Source organism: Lipotes vexillifer, unplaced genomic scaffold (assembly GCF_000442215.2).
Source record: "Lipotes vexillifer unplaced genomic scaffold, Lipotes_vexillifer_v1.1 scaffold253, whole genome shotgun sequence".
NCBI classification, from domain to species: Eukaryota; Metazoa; Chordata; class Mammalia; order Artiodactyla; family Lipotidae; genus Lipotes; species Lipotes vexillifer.
Window position 1 is genome coordinate 1,479,836 of NW_006780322.1, and position 7,790 is coordinate 1,487,625.

At 40.9% G+C, this 7,790-nt stretch overlaps 1 protein-coding gene across 1 annotated transcript in view; it reads left to right on the forward strand.

Moving 5' to 3' along the window:
• EXOC6B (exocyst complex component 6B) overlaps positions 1-7,790 on the forward strand; it is a 688,324-nt gene that overhangs the window by 655,074 nt on the left and 25,460 nt on the right. The window lies entirely within an intron of this gene.

A 7,790-nucleotide genomic window follows, 5' to 3' on the forward strand; every position in this document is an offset into this window, starting at 1 on the left:
GTCTTGGCCTACTGAGTTTCCTCTGTGCCACTTGCTGTGGTATCAGATTCGGGGGGTATTTAAGTTGGCCCATTACGTGACCTGACATTTTTACATCATTTCAGATATGTATTTGGTGGTGTGGATGGACTGATACTCCTTTCTCACTATATTCACCTAGAATGCTGCCTATTCTCTGGGTACAGGCAAGCCACTGCAGGGATTCCCTATCAGCCAGAAACACAATTGTGCAAATTCTCATCATTTAATGAATTTGATAAATACAGGGTAGTATATTTAAGTACACTTATACCGTGGAGAATACTGTCAAAATCAATGAACTAGGTTTACATAGATCAACGTGGATAGATCTTAAAAACATAATACTGAATGAAAAAAGCAAGTTGCAGAATGTTGTGTACAACATTATAATATATATGTAAAATAAAACACAAAACATTACCATTTCTCTAGTAAAAGCATAAAAACATGTAGGAGATACATAACCAAATCACGATAGTGGTCTGTCTCCTCCAAGAAGGCAGAAGGGAGGGGGATTTCACCTTTATTTAAAATGTTTCATTTCTTAAAAACAAAGGGAGGATCTAAAGTAAATTAAATGCTAACAAATTGTTAACATTTGTTCACTAGGGCTAAGATGGACTTTATATTCTTTTTTACTTTATTTTATTTTATTTTTAGCGGTACGCGGGCGTCTCACTGCTGTGGCCTCTCCCGTCGCGGAGCACAGGCTCCGGACGCACAGGCTCAGTGGCCATGGCTCACGGGCCCAGCCGCCCCATGGCATGTGGGATCTTCCCGGACCGGGGCACGACCCGTATCCCCTGCATCGGCAGGCGGACTCCCAACCACTGTGCCACCAGGGAAGCGCTACTTTATTTTTTTAATTTAAAAAAATAAAATAAAAGCCTCTCTTTCCTTCTCCTTCACCTCTCTAGGCATCTGACTTGCATTCTGTTCTCATAGGTTTTGGTTCTTCACCAGCTGGTTAAATTGCACCACATAGTAGAAAGAAAAGCAGACTAGGAGGCAAGGGCTTATGTTCTAATCCTACATCCATTCATAGTAGCTTTGCGTATGATCATGAAATCTTTCTGGACCTCAGTTTCCTCCTCTGTAAGATGAAAGGACGGTCCCATTCTCTGCGATTCCTCACAGTTTGCCATTTTAGCAGGCTCACTCCTGCTAAGTGATGAAATTACTCTCTCTGTCCTGTAGCTATTTACTTCCTGATAAGGAATTATCTAGATTTAGAATCTTAGAGCTGGAAGGGACATGAATGTCGTTGGTCATCAGTAAGTGTGATTTTTAGAGGAATCCTACTTAGTAGTAGGACTGTCTGCTAGTGGTAGATCCAGGGCTACAGTGCTAGGCGTCTGTCTCTTATTTTGGCAGTGTGAAAACCCTTCAAAAGCCAAAGGAATACATCTAAAGCTGGCAAAGGGAAGCAGGGTGGCTAAAGGTATGTTTACTAACCAAGAGGCAGATAATATAGAACAAACCAAAAAGGTTTGGGATCCTGAGTGTTTTTAAAATGCCAGGCATAATTCAGGCAAAAATTGTTCCTCCTTCAGAGGAAAATTCTGAGACGTAACTTTGTGACAGTTTCGGACATGAGGACAGTTTTAGAAGGAGATTCTGTTAGAAAAAGGAAGGCCATTCATGGTTGTTGGGGACGGGAGTGGAAATGGAGGTGGAGAAGAGGCTCTCTAGGGTTTAGATAATTTCTAAGATTCCCCTGTCTCTCTCTGCCTTAACTGACTTTAGTCACATTGAAACCTGCCACAGGCCCCTGGCCAGCCTGACCCTCTTACCTGTAAAACTCACAGTGAGCAAGGACGAAGGGAAATGCAGGGCATGTATTTCCCTCCTCCATAGCTTGAGCAAAAGGCAGGTGTGAGAACTCAGAGACATACTGATTCGTCTGCTTTTGTTTGGAATGAGAATGGTTATAGGAAGCACCTGCTTGATTCATTCATTTGTATTACTTGCCTGGTCCCTGGAGGATACTGATTTTGAAAACTCTGCTTTGTGATCACCATTTAGTCTGCCCTGTCCCCCTCCAACACTCAGCCAGCCTTCAGTCCTTCAGTTGGACCCGATAAAGTCAGTAGCCATCCTGTCATCCTATTTCTGCCATCTTCGTCTAGATCCTCATTACCTCAGATCTTTCTGCCTGAAAATTTTCTCCTCAAGTCCGTTTAGCTTACTAATAAATTGCTACTGGGCTTCCCTGGTGGCGCAGGGGTTGAGAGTCCGCCTGCCGATGCAGGGGACACGGGTTCGTGCCCCGGTCCGGGAAGATCCCACATGCTGTGGAGCAGCTGGGCCCTTGAGCCATGGCCACTGAGCCTGCGCGTCCGGAGCCTTTGCTCCGCAAGGGAGAGGCCACAACAGTGAGAGGCCCACATACCGCAAAAAAATAAATAAATAAATTGCTACTGAAATGTTACCACTCCCCATGGCATATAAATTTTTTTTTAAATCCTTATAAGGGCAATCAGCACTCTTCGTAGTCTAACTCAACTACTGCCTCTTCAGTCTTCCCACTCTTGTTCCCCTATATGCCACCTCTGCTCGTCCAAGTTGTATACCAACAGGCCTTTGAGACAAGCCCAAAAGGGAAAAGAGGGAAAGGCCCCATCTTGGGGGTCAGACTACTATCCTGGGTCTAAGTCTTGACTCTGTCACTTACTGAATATGTTCCTTTTGGTCCATTCTTTTAACCTTTTGGGGCCCTCATTTCTTCATCTGTAAAACAGAGATACTAACCTCTTAGGCTGTTGATTTTCCTGGAAATGAAATGAAATAGATGAGTAAGTTGCCTGGCCCAGCAGAGTATCTGTCACTTAGTAGGTATTCAAGAAATGCCCCATTCCTTCTTCCCTTGAACACATCTCAGCTACTCCTCTTTCTGCACCTTGGCTTCCACTAGTCTCTTTGTTTCCTTCCGTCCTCTTCTCTGTTTCATCTAAATTGTGCCCATCCTTTTGAAAGACTAGAACTTGAAATCTTTTGGGCCTCTGCCATCTTTCCTTGTCCTGAATGCATCCTGCACTCACTTCCCCAGGGCCCTTCTTTTGGCTCTTAAGCACAAGTGCCATGCTCAAAGCACTTTTTATCAAATTTGTTTAATTCCACCTATTTCCAAAATGGCCTTGAGGTGACTCATTAAAATGGTACATAAAATATAATTAGGAAAATAGAATTGAAAGGAAGGAAAGAAATTTAATGAAAAGGGAACCAGCAAATATTTACACCAACCCCATGGGGCTGAGTCTCTAGCCTTCCTAGGAGCTAGTGTTTACTTAACACAGTCTTTGGGAGGCAGAAACCTTTTGAAGTTTGGAGCTTAGAGAGGGGAAACAAACAAACAAAAAGCAACGCTTGGTGGTTGAGAACCATTTATCATCGAATACCTCTTTAACTGGTCTATTGATTAGTTCCAAAATTTGACAGCGGAGTCTGAGTTGCAGTTTTACTCAGTCTCCAACCCCTCACGCACAGAAGAAAACAGATTTTAAATGCGTATCTGACTGGGCTAAGGGTCTTAAGAAGTTAGCCATCTAGTGTTGAGCCTTTTGTCCAGATGCACACTCATTTCCCAGGCCATGGAGGGTCTAGCTTTTTCTAAACTTATCCAGGGTATAAGGATGTTCCCTGCTTAACTATCCTTTTGATGTCAGATATTTTTTCTTATGCCGATCATGAAGTTCCTGGACTGTAATTTGTAATGACTCATATAAGACAAGACAACTAATGTTTCTAATTTATCCATTTACAAAAAAGAACCCAAACCATTTTCATTATGAATTTGTGATAGTTTTTCCTGCAGAATATCTAACCAGTGTCTCCAGACTTTTTTGACTGGCCACTACTGATGACAAAGAAATCTTGAGGACTCACCCCTAATATATGTATACATATAACAATTTATTAACAAATTGTTAATAAATAAAATTGCTCTCCTCTGCTCCTCCCCTGGGCAACTCAAACAAATAGTCTAAAAACAATACTCACGGTAGCTCTACTTCTAATCTCATTATTGGCAATTAGCCTAGCCTATGAATGAACTCAAAAGGGACTAGAATGAACTGAATATGGTATTTAGTTTCAAACAAAACAAATGCTTTCGACTCATTAGATTATGACTAAACTCATAACTACCAAGGGTCTTTAGTGTACACAAATATTATTATAGCTTTCACAATATCCCTTGTAGGACTGCTAATATATCGATCCCACTTAATGCCCTCACTATTATGTCTAGAAGGCATAATATTATCACTATTCATCATGGCAACCCTAATAATCCTATACTTACACTTCACCTTAGCCAGCATAATAGCAATCATCCTACTGGTGTTTGCAGGCTGCGAAGCCACGCTCAGATTATCCTTGCTAGTAACGGTATCAAATACGTATGGCACTGACTACGTACAAAACCTTTATCTCCTCCAATGCTAAAATTTATTATCCCTACGATTATACTAATACCCCTGACTTGATTATCAAAAAATAATATAATTTGAATTAATGCTACAACCCATAGCCTGCTGATTAGCCTCACAAACTTGCTTCTTCTTAACTAGTTTAATAGCCTTAATTTCTCATTAATATTCTTTTCCGACTCCCTATCTGCACCACTACTGCTCTTGACAATATACCCCTACCTCTGATATTAACATCCAGTCAGTCTCACCTGCTCAAAGAATCGCTGACCTGAAAAAAAACATACATCACTATACTAATCATATTACAAACATTTTTAATCATAACATTTACCACCACAGAAGTAATTCTATTTTACATTATATTCGAGGACACACTAGTTCCTACACTCATCATCATCACTCGATGTGGTAACCAAACAGAACGCCTCAATTCAGGGCTGTATTTTCTATTCTATACACTAGTCGGATCACTTCCACTGCTAGTGGCATTAGTATATATCCAAAACACCACGGGCTCTCTGAATTTCCTAGTACTCCAATATTGAACCCAAGCAATACCCAACTCCTGATCCAACGTCTTTATATGACTAGCCTGCATAATAGCCTTTATGGTAAAATTACCCTTCTATGGCCTCCACCTTTGACTACCCAAAGCACACATAGAAGCCTCTATCGCAGGCTCTATAGTCCTTGCAGCCGTATTACTAAAACGCGGGGTCTACAGCATACTACGAATTACAGCAATACTCAACCCCATGACAGAATTCGTAGCATACCCTTTTCTTATGCTTTCCTCATGAGGAATAATCATAACCAGTTCAATCTGTCTATGCCAGACAGACCTAAAATCACTTATTGCATATTTTTCTGTCAGCTACATAGCACTTGTTATTGCAGCTATTCTCATCCAGTCTCCTTGAAGTACGTAGGAGCCACCGCTTTAATAATCGCCCATGGCCTCACATCATCTATATTATTCAAACTACGAGCGAGTCCATAGCCAAACTATAATCTTAGCCCGAGACCTACAAACTGTCCTCCCACTAATAGCCACTCGATGACTACTGGCAAACCTGACAAACTTAGCCTTACCCCCAACTATTAATCTAATCAGAGAACTGTTCGTAGTTATATCAACCTTCTCATGATCAAATTTTACCATTATCTTAATAGGAACTGACATTATAATTACAGCCCTATATTCTTTTTTTTTAACATATTTATTGGAGCATAATTGCATTACAATGTTGTGTTAGTTTCTGCTGTATAACAAAGTGAATCAGCTATACGTATACATATATCCCCATATCTCCTCCCTCTTGCGTCTCCCTCCCACCCTCCCTATCTCACCCCTCTAGGTGGTCACAAAGCACCGAGCTGATCTCCCTGGGCTATGCGGCTGCTTCCCACTAGCTATCTGTTTTACATTTGGTAGTGTATATATGTCCATGCCACTCTCTCACTTCGTCCCAGCTTACCCTTCCCCCTCCCCGTATCCTCAAGCCCACTCTCTAGTAGGTCTGCATCTTTATTCCCGTCTTGCCCCTAGGTTCTTTATGACCTTTTTTTTTCTTTTTTTTTAGATTCCATATATATGTGTCAGCATACGGTATTTGTTTTTCTCTTTCTGACTTACTTCACTCTGTATGACAGACTCTAGGTCCATCCACCTCACTACAAATAACTCAATTTCATTTCTTTTTATGGCTGAGTAATATTCCATTGTATATATGTGCCACATCTTCTTTATCCATTCATCTATCAATGGACACTTAGGTTGCTTCCATATCCTGGCTATTGTAAATAGTTCAGCCCTATATTCTATATATATACTAATTTCGACACAACTCAGTAAATACACACACCATATTAATAATATTACACCCTCTTGCACATGCGAAAATGCCCTTATAACCCTCCACATTCTACCCCTCCTACTCTTGTCACTAAATCCCAAAATCATCCTAGGCCCCCTGTATTGTAAATATAGTTTAAAAAAAAACACTAGATTGTGAATCTAGTAACGGAAGACTGAGACTTCTTATTTACCGAGAAAGTATTGCAAGAACTGCTAATTCATGCCCCCATGCCTAACAGTATGGCTTTTTCAGGCTTTTAAAGGATAGTAGTTATCCATTGGTCTTAGGAGCCCCAAAATTAGTGGAACTCCAAGTAAAAGTAATAAACCTATTTTCCTCTTTTGCTCTGGTCACACTGCTTATACTAATCATCCCAATTATAATAACTAACACAGAGTTCCACAAAAGCAACAAATATCCAACATATGTAAAAAATACTGTCTCATATGTTTTTATTACCAGCCTAGTGCCAACAATAATATTCTGCCACACAGGCCAAGAAATAATTATTTCAAACTGACATTCAATCACTGTCCAAATGCTTAAATTAACACTTAGCTTCAAAATAGATTACTTCTCAATAATATTCGTACCAGTAGCATTATCTGTTACATGGCCCATTATGGAGTTCTCAATATGGCACCTACACTTAGACCCTTACATTAATCGGTTCTTCAAGTACCTACTCCTCTGCCTCACCACCATGCTAATCCCTGTTACTGCCAATAACCTCTTCCAACTTTTTATTGGTTGGGAGGGAGTTGCAATTATATCCTTCCTGCTTATGGGGTGGTGATATGGGCGAGCAGACACAAACACAGCTGCTCTCCAAGCAATCCTACATAACCGCATTGTGGGTGTCAGGTTCATTATATCAATAGCATGATTTCTGTTTAACTCAAACACAGGAGACCTGCAACAAATTTTTATACTCGACCTAAATCCCTCAAACCCTCCCCCTTATAGGACTCATACTAGCGGAAGCCAGAAAATCAGCCCAGTTTGGACTTCACCCTTGACTCCCCTCAGCAATAGAGGGCCCCACCCCTGTATCAGCCCTGCTTCACTCAAGCACAATAGTTGTGGCAGGAGTCTTCCTACTTATTCGATTTTACCCTTTAACAGAAAACAACAAACTTATTCAAGCAATAGTGCTGTGCTTAGGAGCCCTTACCACCCTATTCACACCTGTATGCGCTCTCACCCAAAATGATATTAAAAAAAGTGTTGCTTTCTCCACTTGAAGCCCATTAGGCCTAATAATGGTAACAATCGGCGTCAACCAACCCTATCTAGCATTCTTACACATCTGCACACATGCTTTTTTTAAGGCCACACTATTCATATGATCTGGATCCATTATTCACAGCCTGAACGACAAACAAGATAGTCGAAAAATAGGAGGCCTATTCAAGGCTATATATACCTTTCACCACAACAGCCCTTAATATCAGGTGTCTGGCATTGACAGGAATGC